Source organism: Dermochelys coriacea, chromosome 11 (assembly GCF_009764565.3).
Source record: "Dermochelys coriacea isolate rDerCor1 chromosome 11, rDerCor1.pri.v4, whole genome shotgun sequence".
Lineage (NCBI taxonomy): Eukaryota > Metazoa > Chordata > Testudines > Dermochelyidae > Dermochelys > Dermochelys coriacea.
The window spans coordinates 46,267,562-46,288,835 of NC_050078.2; the positions used below are offsets into that span (position 1 = coordinate 46,267,562).

Here is a 21,274-nt window from a genome sequence, read left to right on the forward strand (position 1 = left end):
ATACTTTGGACTATAGATTTTATGCTTTATCAAATGGCCACTCTGATCTGGAGACCATTTTTAAATTCACATGTAGATGCAAAACATGACGCTACAGTATATGTGATATGCAGTGAGCAGGAGAAGCGGAGAAGAGCTAAATTTCCTTGTGCAAAATTACAAACTCTCCCTCTCATTACAGCAAAATGCTTCTTACTGCCAAATTAATTCAGTCATCAGGAACAAATGATCACACACCCAACAGAGGGTGGGGTGGTTTGATCACACCAGCAAGGAAAACCAACTCCTGGAGTCCCAAGAGGAGAAGGGAGGGGCAGGCTTGACTGCTCTGTGATCTTCCTCCTCCCACTATCCAGAATGCAACTCACAAGGAGAGATCATAGTGGGGGGATGGGAAACCACTGAATTCTCCACCTCTCCCTTCTGCTGTTTGGAGGCTGGGGAAAAGAAGGGAGAGTTGATTGTCTCACACCCTTCCCCTTCCTGTGTATGAAGCCCTGAGGCCATGCAGCAGCCATTTTGCTCTGATTGCTGCTGAAGAAACAGCAGCTGCCTGAAAGAAGCCATATTGACAACACTTCTTTATATTTGAGCCTTTACACTCATTTGCAAACAACACGACCATGGTTAAGGTATGAAGCTGAGGGCCGCAGTTTTCTACAGTGCAAGAGTGGACAGTTACTAAATAAATTAACTTAAACCAATTGGTTCACTATCTGGATGACTCTCTTTTGGCAGGACGATGTGATTTGGGTGAACTCACTCACCTATTAGGAAGATTTCCATAGATGGCAGAATGCCTGGGGAGTCCTGTTCACCCCTGTAAAAAAGAGACACAACCCAGAGGATGACATACCTGGAAATCAAATTGGTAGGTGTATCACGCCTACAGAAAAACTGGACAAATTATGTATGCTAATACAAGCGATTAAAGGGTTTTGGCAAAGTTACTCCAAAGCAGTTGCATGTAATTATGGGCTCTTAAAATTTTACCTCTAACCTTGGTGGTCCTGGTCAGGGCTTTTGTGTACACAAGCAACCACCTTGGCAATTAAGGAGCCTCATTATTTTGACAAAGAAAAAGAGGGAATACTTGAGTGTGGGAGGCATTTTTTAAATAGTTTAAGGGAGTGATCCGAGTGGATGCCAGGTTGAGATTTACATGTACAACTGGATGCCACAGTGGGTGTTGGATCAGTAGAGGCTTTGCTCCCAGAGCAAGTTTTTGCAGGGCAGAGGCAATGCTGTTTAAGGCAGAATTTGCTGTGGCTTTTCAGCACTTCTGGAGTTAGTCAAGTCCCTTCTGGAGCATCAACAGGCTGCTCCAAGCACACATTGGAACTGGAAGAGGTGCAAGTTAAATAATGGTCAATAAGCAGAAGCTGGGGGCCAGAACAGAGCTAAGAGAATGCCTAGATGAACAGTTATGCCCGATTAAATCCAGAGGAACATTTTCTGACTTGGTGTACGTAAGAGCTGGCCTTTTATTGTATTATACTGGGATGCCAGCTACTTGACCAGAGATCCATTTGCTACAGTATTAAGAAAGGTGTTAGCCTGCTTGGGGTGCAATACAGCAAGATTTGGTAAGAATTCCTTCAGGAATGATGTGGCAACATCTGCAGCTTTGAAGGCATTTGATTCACGGAGGGGTCCAGGTGACTGAGCTCTGGATAATATAATGTTAAATAACCAATGCCCACTCTTCAGAGGGGACTAGCAAGGCAGAGGGATAATACAAGCAAAACCTCTGTGTGCTTGCAATTTTCAGGAGACACCAGAAACAAAATGGATTTGCTACACTTGATGATAGTGCACTGAGCCCACAAGAGGGCAGGAGAACAGCAGGTGGATCACAGGTGAGCTTCAGGCTGCAACAGTCAGCTTTGGATGGTTTCAGGGGAGGGGCATGTTGTGGCTCAAGCTAATGCCTTTCCTGCACTCCCTGATGGGAGAATCACACTCATCTAATGTCTTGATTATTTATTTAATAGAGAACGATCTTGGGGTTTGTACCGGGGTGAATTTGAGTGTCAGAATTTAACAGGAACATGGGCTGGATTTTCCACTAGTGGTTGGGCACCAAACGAGGTTTGGTATAGAGATGTTTGCAAAGCAGGTATTTCAACTCTGCTAGTGTGAATCGGGCCTGGACCAAATTGGTCACCCGTCTATTTTGGTGAGATGACAACTACACACAGAAAAATCAAGTACGATGTTTCTCAGCTCTACAAGAAAGATGAGCACGTTGAACAGATACAAGGACCCACATATGACTGTGATAACAGACTGCACAAATGGATGGCAGATACCAGAAAGCGGTGTGGGGGTTGTGGCCAAGCTACTTACTGGTGCCCCCGGTGTGCAAATTAATCGAAGTAAATCATTTTATAGCAACTAAAGCAGTGCTTCATTTGTACCATGGCTTGCTAAGGCTGAGCCCCGGCACCTCTAGGCTTGGCAGTTCATAGCCCCGGCACTTCTGGGCTTGCCGCGTCAGTTACAAAAGTAAAAACCCTGCTTGAGTCCCCGCATCTCTTTCATTACAAATTGAGCACTGAACTAAAGGCATAGGTTTTTTGACTGACTTTTTTGAAGGCATCTCTGTAGACACCTTTATGTGTCTACACACATGGCTTTTCCTGACCAAAAACATTTTGACTCCCCTCATTTTTAGGTTTCAAAAAACCAATATGTTTAAATAAGTGAACAACTAAACGTTTGAGAGAAGAAATTGCATTTCATGCCTTGCCAGAGTTTACAGAGTCTATTTGAGCTTTGTTGTGAAGAAATATTATAGTGGCTATTTTTTTTTAACCAAACTTTCTCCTCTCCATTCCCCACATTAAACAATGTGTTTATCGATGCCCTTCTTTTGACGAACAAATCAACCTACATGCCAACAGCACTTTTTAGCAAAAGTGAACATGCACGTTATTTTGCATTACTGCATATTATATTTAAATGTATTAGACAAATTAGGATTACCAAAACAGTATACACTAATTGATTAGTCAATTCAGCAACATCACACTACTGTATGCTTCAGACAAAAGTTTCTTTTAAACAGAGCTCAGATCTTCATTCTTGTCTCTCCATTATAATTCATCTCATCCATTCCAATGCTAACTAGCTGACCTTAGTAAAAATCTTGTTTACAATACATGTGCAAAGTTTCAAAAACGTTTTACCTCTCTCCTAATCAAAAAAGTTTCTCAAGAAAGTTACTGTGATATATACTAAACAGCCATTTATTCTGTAAACAAAGAAGAGAGCCATTTATCATTTTGCCATACACTTCAATATTTGCAGAGAGAGAGTTTGAGTCAGTTTGTTTGTTTATATGTATACATAACTAACAAACACTGATTCACATTCTCTCTCTCTGCAAATACGCAATATTTATTCTTTTGAGGCTGCAAAACATCTATTATTAAAATACTTACTGGCTTTCAGAGATATAGTAGTATTTTACTGTCCATAAGTTAAAATAGTTCCTTTGTTCAATACTTCCTGAAGCCAAAGGAAGTAGTTCAGTTTATGAGAAAAACCTTTTCATCACTATTATTGACAATCCAAACCAGCCATTCTTTGTTTGAAATGCTATTGAAAAGTTCAGTTACCCGTTTAATAAAGGCTTTAGGGTGCTCTCTATCTAACAGGAATAGACTTAAGGACAGATTATCAGGCTATTTCTTCCTTGCTCCCACCCCAGCAGGAATGGTTATAGCATCTTCCACCAAACCTTCACAGCCTTGGAAGATTCTTGGGCAGGAATGAATCTAAAAGTCCTTCCTTAACCCCAACCAGAAAAATATTTTGGGGGAGAGCAGGAGAGAGTCACTCTGCTCCCCACTGGGAGCTACAGCGACAGATGGCACCACACACTCACTTGATGCTCCGGAAGGGACTTCACTAGCAGCTGCCATGATGACAACTATGGGGCACTATATGTACCATTGCCTTGGCAGCTCCCATTTGAGGGCAGTTGTACACTAGGGAAATGCTAAAATATTTTTCAGTGTGATGGATTTTTTAAAAAGCTATATTAAATGCAAAGGAGCAAATATATTACTATAAATAAAAGTTACATTAGAATGAAGATTTAGCTACTGTAATACCCAACAAGTGGTTTAAGATATCAATCTTGTTTTTTTCTGAACTTTCCTATTTCAGATTTGTTTTCTTCCCACTTTGGTTGATTGTTATTTTTCCATCTATACTAGAGCAAATACAGGTCCAATCACTTCTTAAGGAGGGAGATTAAGTTCCGTAATTCTTCTAAAATGGCTGACCTATTGAAAAAACTTAAAAAAATTTGTTCCCTATGTTGTAATAAATTGGGCCTACAAATTTACTCAAGTGGTGAGTTCAACTGTAAGAAGTACGTAAAAATTCATAAGATATCACAATAACCTATAACAAACTAACACATGTTGATGTGAAAAGATATGAAAAAGGAGACAGAAATACTGAATTAGTCCAAACAAAAAAGCCTCCTAATAGAAACTAAGGACTGTATTCAGATCCTGCATAGTAAACAAGAGAAGTGCAGAATCAAAATCAGTGCATCCAAACTGGTGTGTCAGAAAGTAGGCCTAACTGGTGGACAAAATAGTGAGGAGATGAGCTATTCCACCCCCCACCATTCCCTTTGGTGGTCCTTAAAGAGAGAGACTTTTTTTGGGGGGGGGGGGGTGAAATTAGCTACTAGAGAAAACTTCAAAAGCATAGGTACTACCCCCACAATCTCCTTGGATCCTGGGCCTTTTGTTACACTGATCCTGAGAAATGTCCTGACCAGACTGAGACCTAGATGACACCCCCACCTCCACTAGCTCCTGCTTAATCCCAAATACCACCTGAGATGAAACAGGATTGGACTTAAACAGCAGCTCCAGCTCATCTCAGCTAACTTCTCTTTTCCCTAAATGGACAATTACTAGCTTTGATGCCATCTAAGAGACTGCCAAACAAGGTAGGGGGCAGAAAGGGTTTCCTTCTAAAATATCTCTCCAGTTAAAGGGAAAGGGAACACAGGATGGTGTTAAAATGAAAGCCTTATTTAATACTTTACATTGCAAATGCTTTAATTGTTTTTCCTTCTTTTCTTTATCTTTAATAAAAGGTTAAAAACAATTTGTAACGGTGTGTTTGCCATGGTAATAAGCAGGCTGAGGTCTCTGTACACCAGACTCCAGTATTAAACAGTTACTTAACACTATTTAATACTGGACAATAACTGGGTTATGTTAACACCATTAGCCTCATACTCCATCTAAATTAATATAACATTCAATAAACAAAAAAAAATAAGATGGATAATTTAAAAGTGCATCAATATAGCTTTTAATTAAAATCAGAAAAGGGAATACTTTAAGCATAGAATACATTACACACACACACACACACGCATCAGTAGTTCTGGATAACATTATCCCAGAATCTTAAAGGAATTAGCTCTGACATGCTGACAAATATTTCATAATTGTTATGGAAAATTATAAAGAAACCATAGGACTGAGGAAATTCATCTATATCACTAATATTGGGGGTGGAGAAGAACAATTCTGGCAATGACTGATCAGTAAAACTAAATTTTAGTTCCTAATAAAATAAAGAAGTTTGGATTGGAGAAGAAGGGAAGGGATTAAAGACCTAAATGACAATAGAACAATACATTGACAAGAAATGGTTTATGAAATAAATATAATGTAACACTTTTCACCCAAGGATCCCAAAGCTTTACAAATTTGTCACAACACTTCTGGAATAGAGGCAAATATCATACCCCATTTTACAGATGGTGAAACTGAGCCACAGATTAGTTAAATGGACTTGTCCAAGGTCATACACCATGTCAAGTGACATGACCAGGAACAGAACCTAGATCTCTGTACTCCCAACCTCTGATCTCACCAGACCATATTCCCACATATCAGATTGCAAAATTGGGGGACGAAGGACATATGGTATAGCTAAAGAGCATCACAAAACTAATTCAAAATTAATTGGATATGAATCATATGAGCATTGTCATGTTGGCAAAAGACAGACTGAATGACCATAAATAAAAGTTCTATCAAAGAGCAACATACTAAATTGTTTGGAGGTTCCCAGAGAGATATGACACAGGTCTGCATTAGGCCCAGATTTTGCATTTTCATTTAAACCACAAAAATGTTAACTGGGAAATATTGCAAATACCTTAAAAAAAACTAAAACAGGACAGAAAGATTAGAAAACAACTACTAAATAAAATTCAGCCTGGAAAAAACCACAAGCTTATACGTCTGGTGAAAATGTCTGTTAAACAGAGACAATTCATGAGAGAGAGATACTTGGGCAGCAGTGCTGAAAGAAGACTAGAGGAGACAGTGAACAAATTAGATACAAGCTGACAGTGTGATAAAGTGCAAAAAATGATTTTGGGCTGCAGATGAAAGACTTCAATCACAGACCCAGAAGAAACAGTCTATTTCCATACTATTTCTAGGTTCTGGTGAGATTGCATTTAGAACGCTACATACTGTCCAGGAGAATTCAGTCCTAAAAAGACATTTAAAAGTTGTAGAAAAGATAAGAAGCTGCAGAATTTGGCCTATGAAGAAATCCTATTCCATTATCTAAAATGTCCACTGCAACTATCTTGAGCACTGTGCAATATTACAATAATAAAATAAAACATGTGTCCAAAAAGCCAGCAACTCTTCAAAACAAAAGAGTTAGCTTAAAAAACAGCACTAAAAAGAAGGGGGAGAACCCAGAGGAAACACCCTCCCTCCAAAACTGACATCAATTAGCTGACCAGAAGTGAAATGTCCTGAAGACAGCTGCAGTCAGGTTCCCTTTAACACTATACTCTTGTTCCTAAACCACCCAATAGAAATTTCTGCACAGAAGCAACAACAAACTGGGCAAACTCATCTTAGAAGAGAATTAAGGTATGATCACTCAAGTGCTTCAGGTCTAAATCATTAAGTGCATTATAAATTAAACAGTAATGTCTTGATCTTTCATAAAATTAAATATTCGCTCATCCCAAGAGAGGAAATATTATAGCAGGGCAACAGCCCAGCTATAGTTAAGGTTCAGACCAGGTTTCTGTTTAAAGCTTGACTCTTCCAAGTGTATCAAAATCTGGGGACAATTTATACCTTCAAGTCAGCAGGACTGCGATGGGTACCCACATGGCCCACGGTATGCCAACGTTTTTATAGCTGATTTAGAACGCTTCCTCAGCTCTCATCCCCTAGTGCCCCTACTCTACGTGCACTACATTGATGACATCACCATCATCTGGACCCATGGGAAGGAAGCCCTTGAGGAATTCCACCAGGATTTCAACAATTTCCATTCTACCATCAACCTCAGCCTGGACCAGTACACACAAGAGGTCCACTTCCTGGACACTAGAGTGCAAATAAGCAATGGTCACATAAACACCACCCTATCCTGGAATCTTTCTGACCACTATACTTACCTACATGCCTCCAGCTTTCATCCAGACCACATCTGACGATCCATTGTCTACAGCCAAGCTCTAAGATACCACTGCATTTCCTTCAACCCTTCAGACAGAGACAAACACCTACAAGATCTCTATCAAGCATTCTTAAAACTACAGTACCCACCTGCTGAAGTGAAGAAACAGATTGACAGAGCCAGAAGGGTACCCAGAAGTCACCTACTATAGGACAGGCCCAAAAAAGAAAGTAACAGAACGCCACTAGCCATCACCTACAGCCCCCAAATAAAACCACTCCAGCGCATCATCAAGGATCTACAACCTATCCTGAAGGACGATCCCTCACTCTCACAGATCTTGGGAGACAGGCCAGACCTCGCTTACAGACAGCCCCGCAACCTAAAGCAAATATTCACCAGCAACTATACACCACACAACAAAAACCACTAACCCTGGAACCAATCCCTGCATCAAACCCCATTGTCAATTCTGTCCGCATATCTATTCAAGGGACACCATCATAGGACCTAATCACATCAGCCACACCATCAGGGGCTCATTCACCTGCACATCTACCAATGTGATATATGCCGTCATGTGCCAGCAATGCCCCTCTGCCATGTACATTGGCCAAACCGGACAGCCTCTATGCAAAAGAATAAATGGACACAAATCAGACATCAAGAATTGTAATATTCAAAAACCAGTAGGAGAACACTTCAGTCTCCCTGGACACTCAATAACAGACTTGAGTGGCAATTCTTCAACAAAAACTTCAAAAACAGACTTCAACGAGAAACTAGAACTGGAATTAATTTGCAAACTGGACACCATCAAATTAGGCCTGAATAAAGACTGGGAATGGATTGGTCACTACAAAAAAGTAATTTTCCTTCCCTTGATATTCACCCCTTCTTGTCAACTGTTGAGAATAGGCCACGTCCACCTTAATTGAATTGGCCTCATTAACACGGACTCCCTACTTGGTAAGGTAACTCCCATCTTTTCATGTGCTGTAATATTTATACTGCTTACTGTATTTTTCACTCCATGCATCTGATGAAGTGGGTTTTAGCCCATGAAAGCCTATGCCCAAATAAATTTGTTAGTCTCCAAGGTGCCACAAGGACTCCTCGTTGTTTTTGCTAAAACCTATACAGTTACTCGGATTGCCTTGAAATCTTGTGTGCCTCATGGGTATGCAGAGTTATCTTAGTGATCCAAATTAGGATCCATTTGACCAGGAGGTTCCTGAGAAACAGCCTCTGGAAAAAAATAGCTTTTCTTAAAGTTGAGAGATTCTGGCAACCTATTTTTGGTCACAGAGCTCAAACAAAGGCTCAGAACATTGCACCAAGGCGCCCAATACTCAAGGGTTACCCCATAGAGTGCATGCCACTCACCAGTTCTTTGGGGAAAATAAAATTAAAAGATTTCAAAAATATTTTGCTTTTCCAGTTTGGCTTGTTGCAAGACTCATGCATTAATTCTCATGCCAAATTTATTATACTGAACATGCATGGACAGAAGAGTTAACAGGACTGATAGCCTTCAAATTTTCACACCAGCTGGAGAGCCAAAGGAATAAGCAGGAGTCCTATGAACCTGACCCACTCAGCTAGTGTCAGTCCGAGCCCCACCCAGGGCAGAAATCTGGAAATGGCTGGGACATTTTTGCTAAAACCTCTCTCTATTGGGGGAAAAGTAATCACAGGGTTTTTGTTGTTTTTTTTTTTAAACTGATATGTGAATGCTTGTTGGCAGGACAGGGGCATTTTATGTGATGGAGGAGTAGAGGGAATGGGGATGGATGGTAGGGGAGGTGAGTGGGGCTGGTGGGCTCAGGTGACGGGTCCTGGGAAAGGGACATGGGGGTGAATGGCAGGACAGGGGGAAGAATAGGAGCAGGGTCACCTGTCGGCCCCACATTCTTCCTCTGTGTGTGCGCGTGCATGCATGCGCCAACATATGGGGTGTCTAAGGTTCATCTCCTTACCCCTCCCATGTGAGCTGGGAGGCGGCTTTGCTCGCTCCCAGTAGGTGAGAGTCCCGCTCTCTACCCTCATGTGTGCGCCAGGGTCTGGGGAGCCCCTGCCCAAGCATGGTGATCTGATTCTCCCCTCTCTCCCTTCCCATGTAAGCCAGTTTCTGAGGAGCTTGCTTTTCAGGGGGTGTCTGAGCCCTGCTCCCTGTCCCCCCCGAATGTGTTCCAGAATCTGGGAGGCCCTGACCATCTATGAGGATCTGACCCCTCCATCCCTGTCTCCCTCATATGAGCCATGTTTGGGGGGGGAAAGAGGGGGAAGGTTGCTGTTTGGGGATTGTCTGAGCCCCTTTCCTTACCTCTCCCATCTGAGCCAGGATCTGGGGAATACCTGACTCTCCAGGTGGGAATCTTAAAACACATATGCTCAGCGCATACACGAAGAACACACTGCTGGCACTGAGTGAGTAGCTGAGAACAAGTATGCTTGGCACATATCAGATGTGAGTTTCCATCACTGTGGTGGGGGGGGGTGGTGGGAAGAGAGAGAACAGGAGACCCACTGACATGAAGGGAGACATTCACATGCCTCAGAGGCGTTGTTTCAGTCTGTATTCATCACCATTCGGATATTCTTTGGGCCACTTAACATCTCTCTTAGCCTGCAACTTTGAAGTCTGAAATCTACTCTGGGTAGAAATCTGAGGCTGAACTGTAAACATCTGGGAACAATCCACCTCTCTCAAGGTTTTTGAGGCTGAAGAAATTCAATCCGAGTACAGCAGAATATTCAGAACATACTGAAACTGTTTTTTTTTAAACAAGAAAATAAGTTACACATGCAAATGTTCAATGAAAGGGGACAGGTGATTACAGGTGCAAAAGTAGGTGGTAATAGGGGAGGAGGGATTTGGGTCTGCTGCCAGTGATAAGGGTATTATGGGGAGGGGGATGAATGGGTGATAGGAAAGGGAAGAGGGGCTGGGAAACTCAGGGGAGGGGATAATACAGGAGGGGTTGGAGAGCAAGTTAGGGTTTAGGGAAGGGGGCTGTCAGCCCTGAATTCTCCCCTTCCATGTGTGTGGTGGGATCTGGGCAACACCTTTTCAGGGGTCTGAGCCCCTCTCCCTGCCCACGCAACTTTAATTCTGCTCTCTTTGGGCAATGCCCCACAATGCCAACACGCGCACACACACACTCTGTTTCCACGGTTATGGACAGGCACTACATGCACTTGCCCTACACTCAAAACACTGAGCCTACTCCCCTGACAGAACGTCACAGTTGTAAAATTTAACCACTTCATAGCCTTGTACAACCCTTTCACACAGGATAGTACCTAACCCTATCCTGTTCCCTACCCATTGTTATATCCATAGACTGCTCGCGTAGTCCAGCTTACCACTAACATTATCCATGGCAAGACCACCCCAGTGTCCTGATACTGATACAACCTATACAATTCTGTATTGAAGTGATGCAGACTGAAATCTCAAAAGGTACACGTATACCTGGTTCCTTCGATAGCACACAAGATAGGGATCTCCTCCCATCACAATCACAGCTCTTCCAAACTACTCCCAACTTATTCCTCCACCTACACATAACAAGAAAAGGAGGACTTATGGCACCTTAGAGACTAACAAATTTATTTGAGCATAAGTCTCTAAGGTGCCACAAATCCTCCTTTTCTTTTTGCGGATACAGACTAACACGGCTGCTACTCTGAAACCTACACATAACAATATAGCTATACATAACACAGTAAATGCAGCTGGAATGCATGCAGATAGTTCCCAGTGGCTGTTGGCAGGTCTAAGAGTGCGGAGTGAAGGCTGCCAGGATGTTCACCTTACCATCGTATGTCCCGGTTTTCAGACGTTTGAGTTTTGCTGAACTCAACGTTCTGGAAGAGCTATCACCAGACAAATTAATTAACTGTTAATTTGGGGGGAGGGGGACATTTAATGGTTTTCTGGTTAAGGCACAGAACTAGAAGTCCAAAAAACTGGTTTCTATGTATGATTCCTTGTCACCTTCCCCTTCTGTAAAATGGGGATGTTCTATATTACTTCCCTATTTCATAGGAGTATGTGAGGTTTAATTCATTAATGTTTTTGAAGAATTAAGACTATGAGGAATGCCATAGGAATGCCTACAAGTTACCAAGAAGAGGGACAACTAAATCCAAAACTGTTGTAGCTTATGAATCTAAGGAGAAAATTTATAATAGTACAGATAACAATACCCATTCTGCAATATTACAGCAAAATTGTCTTTTATGCTGAGAGAAATCCAGACCAACTCCTGAAGTCTAGACCTGTTTCATACCCAGCTGTTTCATTCTCTGAATGCCAGAAGTATATAAACCACCATTAAAGTTCCTCAAGATGCTATCCTCAACCCAAAAGGCATTACTTCAGTTTTATCCTGGATCAGCTTAAATCAGCAATCCCTGATCCAAATGGAAACATCTGCCATAAAATCAAACAGCTGGAGACTGTGCGCACATACACACAACGGAGTAAAGAAGCAGTGAGCCAAGTATCAGCAGCATACTGGAGGTACCTTAGTCCATACCCTCCAAAACAATTGGGAGGGAGGCAGATGACACCCCAATAGTGATTTTTAATCAGTGTGTAGACTAAGAGCAATAGTAGAACCCCCACTGCTTCAGTCACTTAACTTGATTCAAAGTACTCAAGAATATACAGCTTTGGAGTGGGGATAAGCAGGCTAACATAAGAAGGTCTGATGTATACGATTGGGGACATGCTTCTCGAGTTATAACATATATAGGAACAAAAATAAAGAAAATGCAAGTATAAGAGCAGTTAAATCAGCCCTTTTCTCATCATTTATAACCTAAGAGCAAACAAAAACTGTTTGGATTTAATAGATTTTTTTTTAAGAAGGAACAAATATTCAAAGTAAGATGAACATAAATGTTAGTGTGCAAATGAAGATGCTCAAAATGAGTATTTTTTACTATCGACATTTTTGGGGGGCAGGGGAGAACAGTCTTCATCATTTAAAACCAATTGCTCAAAGGTTTTAATTCCACATATTTAATCATGGTTTATCCTGTTTAATAACTGATTATATATTCTTGAGGAAAAAGACTAATTAAAAGAGAGCATACTCAAGTTTTACATCATACCTGATTTTCAAGCAGTCCATAAAGAAAATGTTTTTAGTCTTTCACAGCAGTTTTAATTCTTACCAAAGAATTCAAAAAGGAAAAATCATACCCCTTGTAAATTTCAGCAGTGTGCAAGATTATTTGAGTTTAAACCAAATGCAACATAACATATATCCATTCTGTTGTGTACACACTAATACAACAACTCCTCACTAGAGCCAGTTGGGCAATTTTAAATGAATTTGGGGGAAAATACCAGTTGCAATTAAACTTTCATCCAGAAAGGTTTCTCATGACCAGGATGGAACTTCTGGTCAAAACTAAGAGAGCACACACCAGCCCAGAAGAGCCAAGATCCTGGTGGTTTTGGCAAACATCTGGGACGTGGGAGACCACATTCAAGTCCCTACCCTGCCAAATTTGGCTATTCTGGAGTAAGCCTCTGTCCGCTTTTTCTATGAAAGGTCACGTTTGTGTCTCAGAACACAACGGGAACATTTTTGAAATATCAAAATTTTTCACAGGACAGGAAAACCATTTGCAACTCAGCTGTACTCCTGACAAAACACACATGAAGGGACTGAAAACTGTACCCAACATCCATTAGCTGAAGGATTAAACCAATTTGCTAGGCTAAATCATACCAGAGCCCAAAACCACAGCCTCCCAAACCATACCCCTGCCAAATTTATGCTTAGCAGCAATGCTATTTCCCTCCACCCCCTTTATGAAACCAGGGGACGCTCAAGCGCGAGTGCATGAATTAGGAGCACGGTGTCTCCCATGCCCTCCGCCTTCTACCCCATCCTCTTTCTTCATGCTGAGTACTCCTTGGTTCACTCTTCCTCCTCCTCCTCCCCCCATGACCCCTTTTCTCTTCCCCTCACCTCCATATTGCACATTTATTATCTCCTCTCTACCACTCACCTTGCCTCTTCCACTCTCTCCCTCATAATGTCGGAGAAAGAGCAAGTGAAAGGGATAGAAAGTGGTGAAGATAAATGCAGGACAGGATGATGAATAGGAGAGACAGACAGACAATGGAGAGGGAACTGGTGAATGAGGGAGCAAATGGAATCGGAGGTTTTAAATTTCAGCTCAGACAGTTATTCATTTTGCAGAGTGGGAGGGAGACAAAGACTGGAGGAAGAGACACTGTACAGCAGGGGTGGCCAACCCAAGCCTGAGAAGGAGCCAGAATTTACCAATGTACATTGGAGGGCTGCTGACATATTACTGTGGCTCTTTGGCAATCAGCTCCACTCCCCGCTTCCAGCGCCTCCTTATCAGCTGTTTCATGGCATGCAGGAGGTTCGGAGGGGGAGTGGGGACGGGGAGGAGCAAGGGTATGGCAGGCTCGGGGAAGGGGCAGGAAGAGGTGGAGTGGGGGCATGACCTGTGGCAGAGCCAGGGGTTGAGCAGTGAGCACCCTCTTGCACATTGGAAAGTTGGCACCTGTAGCTCCAGCCTTGGAGTTGGTCCCTATACAAGGAGCCGCATATTAACTTCTGAAAAGCTGCTTGTGGCTCCAGAGCCAAAGGTTGGCCACCCCTGCCAGAGAGAGTCCCCTCGCATTGGCTGGTAGCAGAAGTCATAGAGCAGGAGAGTGCTGAAGTCCAGTCCTGTTCCCCTGGCTGGGTGCAGGAGCATAGGGGAAAGGGGTTAGCCACAGAACATCTTTCCTCATTGGGGAGGGAGGGGGGGTGGGGAGTAACAACTCTAGCAGTTCCACTCCACTCCCTTCCTCTCCCCAGCCCCATTGGGGGGGCAGGGAGCCACAAGACATTGGGACAGATTGAGCTCTGAATGTAATAAACTAAGGGAAGGTCCAAGCGAGGAAGAAAACTCTGCATTCTTAATATTAACATTACTATAGTGCTTTATATTTTCAGAGCATTGTGCAGACAGTCAACCTTCACAACATCTTGTGAGGTAGGTGGATACGAATTATCCCTATTTTACTCATCAGAAAACAGATGGAAATGAAGTGACTTGGTGAAGGCCACACTGCAAGTTAGTGGCAGAGGCAGTATTAGAACCCAACTCTGCTCAGTTCTTATGTTCAGTCCTCCAAACTGCACTGCCTTCTAAGGCTACAGAATTTCTGCCCAGTCATTCTAACGGGCATTAGACTTGCTATATTGTCAACAGAGCCCTCCAAACCCCCAGGCACCCTAAAATCCACAGAAAAATTCAGCAAATCTTTGGGTGTGAAGAGAGGACAAAGCTTTTGAACAAAAGACCATATACTGTTCCCCAGGCTTTCCATTCTCATTATGAGCATCCTTCCTTAGAATCCATGTTGCCAGGAACAAATGCAGCTGGGTCAAATCTACACACCTATTTTTTGACAGGACAGTTTATATAAGAAAATGCTGAAAGAATTAGCTCTCATATGAGGATCTCTCTGACTTAATCAGGGATAGCGCCATAGAGAACGGATCTCACCCAGCTTTGCCCCTGGAATTTAGACACAGAGGGAACAGGGATGATGCTGCATTGACTCAAACCCACTCCTAAACGTTAGATTGGTGGAGCAAGGATATCCACTCCTTTCAGCCTCAAGACTAAGCATATAGTTGCAAAAGAGATCAAAAGAACCACAATCAGTAATTTAGGATGGACTTACTGTCCTGTTCTAGCGGCAAAGAGTCCAGTGGCACCTTATAGACTAACAGACGTATTGGAGATTAAGCTTTCATGGGTGAATACATGTACATGCATCCGACAAAGTGGGTATTCACCCACAAAAGCTTATGCTCCAATACGTCTGTTAGTTTATAAGGTGCCACAGGACTCTCTGCCAATTTTACAGATCCAGACTAACACAGCTACCCTTCTGATACTGTCCTGTTCAGGCAATGCTAAGGGAGGAGAAACCATTTGCAATTCCCCTAACGGAGATTCCCCCATTCCAGCAGGAATAGCTCATTTCTACACTTCTCTCCAACATAGGTGATATACGGTCCCTTGGCCACAGAGTTGCCAGCTGGTGTAAATAACAGCAGCCTCCAGGCTGTTCTAGTCAGGGTTGAGAATCTAGCAGGGAAATCAGAATCCTAATTTGTTTTTGGTACTCAGCATCTCTTTCTTTCCTTCACTCCCCAACCTGCTATCATGAGTGTGTGCACAGATAAGTAGATCCTTTGCTAGGCGCTCCCACAGGCTCAAGCAGAGCTAATTTAGCTCCTGTGCTGTTTTCTCGGGGGTTCCCACAAACCAGCAGACATCAGAACAGCCAGAGCTTCTCTCTTTCATCCCTTGTAATGCAACAGGCAGCCAGAAGGGAAGTAGCCTCTTTAGGGAAGAGACAGCAGCTGCCCAGAGCACTCTCAGCTCACATTAGAGCTGCTCGTAGGCCAGCACAGTCAGCAATAGGGGCCAGTTGGAGAGGTGGTGCCCCCATCCCTGTGGCGATTGGGCTAATGAAAATTTTTCTGTTTAAAGCTTAATCGGGGATGACCTAGGGAGCACATTTTCAGTTAATAATCAAATGCATATTTTCTTCCCAACACCATCACACTTGAGGACTGCAAGTTGGACACCTCTTGACTAATATAATAATCAAATTATAAAGCGACCCAAGACCCAACTGCCACTATAAAAGACCCAAGTGGTACAGGACAATTCACTCTTGCCCTCACTTTATTTAAGATGATCAATATCCAGAAAGCAGGATGGGTGGAAAGCCATTGTTCTGGGCAAATAGCCTTCAAGAAAAAAAGGGACTATGCAAAAAACAGACAAGTAAATAAAAGGTGGATGGTGGTACATGCCAAGTATACCTCAGTGTTCAAACACTCCCCCCAAAATCTCCCTCCCAAAAAAAGATTTTGTAGGGAAAAAAAAAAAACTTAAAAAAACAAGAACAGATAACAAGTATATCTATATTGTTTTCAGTATTCTTAATTTCACTTTCTTCACCACTTGTCTGCCTTGAAATAGGATCTTTATGTATTTTGATAAAGAGACAGATTGGACGTTTGTCTAGTTTTTCTATATTCTTTATTGACAAACTGCATTATAATTTCTTACATGAATACTCTTGAATCAAGACATGCCTCCATCTCTCAAATATATGTCGACCTTTAATATCTAGGGAGATCTCTCTAACAAAGGAATTAGCGTATCATAAATATCTGATATTAAACTAGAAAGATGCAACATTATAATGAAAGCTCATTGTCCTCTCTCCCCTTCCTCTATCTCAGTGGTTCTCATCTAGAGGTATATGTGCCCCTGGGGTACACAAAGGACTTCCAGGGGGTACATCAACTCATCTAGATATTTCCCTAATTTTACAACAGGCTACATAAAAAGCACTAGCAAAGTCAGTACAAACAAAAATTTCATACAGATAATGACAGGTTTGTTACTGCTCTATAAACAATACACTGAAATGCAAGTATAATATTTATATTCCCATCTATTTATTTTATAATTATATGGTAAAAATGAAAAAATAAGCAATTTTTCACTAATATGTGCTGTGACTTTTCTTATTTTTAATGTCTGATTTTGTAATTTTTTTTTAAGTGAGGTGAAACTTGGGGGTACAAGACAAATCAGACAAATCCTGAAAAGAGTACAGTAGTCCAGAAAGATTGAGAGCCACTGCTATACCCGATAAAGGTGGAAGTTGGAGTTCCCCTATCTATATATCTCCCTCTGCTGGATCGGACCCCTATTCAACTATTCCTCCTCATTTAAAGTCCAGTAGCTTCTTTTCCTCTCTATCCTCTTCACCAGGGGAGGAACTCTATGGCTCCTGTTCCATTGGTCTGTTTTTCCAACATCCCTCCTGCTGTCCAATATACAAGCCGCAAAGCGGTATGAATACTGATATTATAACTGGTATTCCCCTTGCCTTGTTGGAGAATCAGCTAGAGGACCACAGCACAGGCTACATGTACAGAGCTTTCCAGACTCACATGCAGCTCCAGAGTCATGGGAGGAATATCAATCAACGGTAGAATAAGAGGCTATGTTCTCCTTCCAAATATTTCTTCACACAACACACAGTCAACCTGTGGAACTCCTTGCCAGGGAACGTTGTGAAGGCCAACACCATAACAGGGTTCAAAAAAGAACTAGATAAATTCATGGAGGATACGTCCATCAATGGCTATTAGCCAGGATGGGCAGCAATGGTGTCTCTAGCCTCTGTTTGCCAGGAGCTGGGAATGAGCGACAGGGGATGGATCACTTGATGATTACCCGTTCTGTTCACTCCCTCTGGAGCACCTGGCACTGGCCACTATCAGTAGACAGGATACTGGGCTAGATGGACCTTTGGTCTGACCCAGTAGGGCCATTCTTATGTTCTCCCCACCAATCTACCAGTCACAAAACTGTGCTAAGTTATGGCACTGGATCTCTAAATCCTTCAAGAGCAGATCTAAAACAAAGGCTATGATGAAAGAGAACAGACTATGAAGAAGAGATAGCACATAAACCTTTAATTTCCCTTCTTTTATGGCTGAGGGTGGTCAGGAAGTATTTTGTAAAGCTGCTGAATAACAATAGGCAGTGTGAGAGGAGAGAGGGAGTAGGTTACTCCAAACCATAAGCAGCTGGGGAAAAAAAAATACATCAAGAGAAACAGCTGTACTGATGGAGTACAACTGCTGGCAGTGTGGAGAAACTTAAGTAAAAACACTCTCTAGGGTTTGAGATTAGAACTTGGCGTTCGTTTTGTGACAGTGATAGAGGAAAACAAGCTAGCTTTAAGACCGCACGATAATATACAAGACTGGCTTAGGTTATAGTGAAAATTAGTATGTTGGTCTCAACCAAGGCCCTGGAACATTTCAATGTGATCCGTACGGCCCAGAATACCATAGTGACACTATTGAAAATTATATGATTTTGTTCCCATATATTCTGCAGTGATACTAGAGAAGGGTGTGTGTATATGTATATATATTTTCTAAACCAAAACTTATATATTTTGGTTCTATTGTAACCATGATGTCCACATCAGAAATGCTTAACATTTAAGATAATGAAACTGAGCAGAAGCTGGAGATGAGACAAAGAATGAAATTCTGCTTCCTTTGACTAACAAAAAAAATCTCTTATCTAGACAACTGTATTTCTGATACCCTATGAACAATCTTTCAACATGCATAATTCAAAAGTAAGCTTTCATCTGAGCCTTGTAATACCCTCAAGGACCTTCTGTACTTTTAAAATCTTTTTCTGGGAGTAGTCTGCTTTTGACGCATGAGATGGAAGATATGCACAATAATCCTCCACACACAAGAGAACAAAACTCTGTTAATTATAAACACAGAGGAAGGATGGTCTAATGATTAGGCCATTAGCCTAGGAACTAGAAGACAAGGATTCAAGTCCCTGCTCTGCCAAAGGCTTCCTTTGTGATCTTGGGCAAGTCAGATAGCCTCTGTGCCTTAGTTCCCCACCTGTAAACTGGGAATAAGTAGTACTGCCCTTCCTCACAGAGGTGTTGAAAGCATAAATATATTGATGCTTGTGAGGAGCTCAGATACTGTGGTGATGGAGACCATAGAAGTACCTTATATCTATCTATTGACCTGGTTGATGTGCAGTTTGTCCACACTAAACATGCAAATGACATGAATCTAACAGTGATTATGCACCAATGGCTTACACATCTGATATATTTATAACTGAAAAATTTTTGAAAACAGAATGAAGTTCACTAGATCTTATGTTGCCATATACAATTATAAGTATTTGAGCAGCTACTTAAAAAAAAAATCTTAAAAGATATGTCACTTCTACAAACTGCATGATGTACTTGTTTTCTTTAATTTTCTGTACCCTTCCGATGCCTCTGATCACACAACCAATCAATACGCAATAACAAACTGGCCAGAATAGATAACACAAACCACACCCACCCCGTACAACCTGAACAGTCACTGCAGTAACGATCCAATAGCAAAAAAAATGTTGACCAAAAATTATGTGCCTTGCTGCATGCTTTGGAAGTTAGTAAATTCAGGCTAAGAGGACTGCTATACTGAGCAAGTTCTACAGAGATAACACATCTACTTCTCACTGATAACATCCTGCCTCAAGCCCTGGTACATCTGAGAACTGTCAGCAAAATCATGTCAGGTGACCTTAGCCATCAAGATGATGCATAGGAAAAGAGGTTGTCTCTAATATAGCCATGCCTCACAGCATAGGGCTCTGCTGATTAAAAAAAAATCAACATTTTCAAGAAAACCAGAAAACAGAGAGAAAGCAGTGCATATCATCTAACATGTGTGATGCGTTCATGCCAATTCATTCCACTAAGGAGGACCACTTCTTTCCCAAATTCAACCCTGCATATCACTACTATGCCAAGAATACCCTAATCTATTGAGAGAAAATCCAACCACTCACTTCATTCCCCAAACATTTTCTCACTTTTTGCCTTATTTTCTCTGTTCAACCCTCAGCTCCACTGAGCCTTCAACTCAATACATTCAAAACAGATCTCCACCACCTCTGTCTCAACACCAACTCCACATTCACCCTACTGCCATGAACCCAAGAGTTTAACTCAGTGGTGGGCAACCTGTGGCGTCATCGAGTAATCTGCTAGCGAGCCGCCAGACAGTTAGTTTACATTTGCACAGCCACCCACAGGTCCTAGTGGCTGCAGTTCACCGTTCCCAGCCAATAGGAGCTGTGGGAAGCGGCACGGGCCGTAGAGACGTGCTGGCCACCACTTCCCACAGTTCCCATTGGACAGGAACAGCGAACCGCAGCCACCGGGAGCTGCAGGTGGCTGTGCAAATGTAAACAAACTGTCCGGTGGCCTGCCAGCAGGTTACCCTGATGGGCTGTATGCCACCCACAGGCTGCAAGTTGCCCACCACTGGTTTAATTTGACTCTGAATTCTCATTTGCCTCCTCTCTCTCCTAGGTCTATAAATCCAGCTATCACTTCTACAGCACTCTTACATCAAGCACTATTTCAGCCACTCATCTTCCAGTTCATACCTTCATCTCCTCTTGTCTTAACTACTGTTATTTCCTTTTTTATGGATTCCTTATGTCGCAACGTTCCAAACATCAACTTGTCCACAATGCAGAAGCTCATCTTCTCACCTAGAAACAGGAAAACAGCACCCCATATTCATCTGCTCTCGCTTCCTTGTCCATTTTAGAATCCAGTACAAGTTTCTCCTTACTTCAAAGTCTTCCATAGACTTGCTTCTAATTTAGTCTACAGAGAGGACAGTTTCAACACCAGATTCTTCTATTTGTGGCCCCCCATCTCCATGTCTATGCACATGTTAACCCACACCTTTCCCTTCTGAAACAGTCTTCCTGCTTCTCTCCATGCATCTCCCTGATGCTTTTCAAATCCTCTCCCCTACACTCCCCATATCAACTTCCTCTCTCTAATAAAATTCACAAACCTCCCATCCTATTTTCTCTGTATTCGTTCACACTCGGTCCTAAAACATTTTAAGATACTTCACTACCAGGATTAGATACTGTAACCATCATTGTATTTACATGTACTGTGGAGACTAATCACTAACAGCATTTTTCTATGGGAAACGTTTCTATGAAGGTCACTATACAAATCAAATGAACTAAGATGTTAAACTGAACTACACAATGTACGCTACATATCTGAAGTTTAGTTTTTAAAAAATGCCACTATTTGAAAATATGTTCCACAAAACTC

The 21,274-nt window shown here is 42.0% G+C and overlaps 1 protein-coding gene across 15 annotated transcripts in view; it reads right to left on the reverse strand.

Annotated features, from left to right (window-relative positions):
* The window catches only part of SESTD1 (SEC14 and spectrin domain containing 1), a 126,036-nt gene that overhangs the window by 100,485 nt on the left and 4,277 nt on the right, over positions 1-21,274 (reverse strand). For 5 of the 15 annotated variants that reach the window (XM_038422452.2, XM_043505414.1, XM_043505416.1 and 2 more), the window contains exon 3: positions 20,578-20,685. The exons of 7 other annotated variants lie outside the window; for them this stretch is intronic. The gene's annotated coding sequence lies outside the window, so the exon portion shown is untranslated. Of the gene's footprint in view, positions 1-767; positions 821-20,577; positions 20,686-21,274 lie in introns of all 15 variants that reach the window. 3 more of the 15 variants (XM_038422450.2, XM_038422453.2, XM_038422451.2) reach the window with 1 other exon arrangement.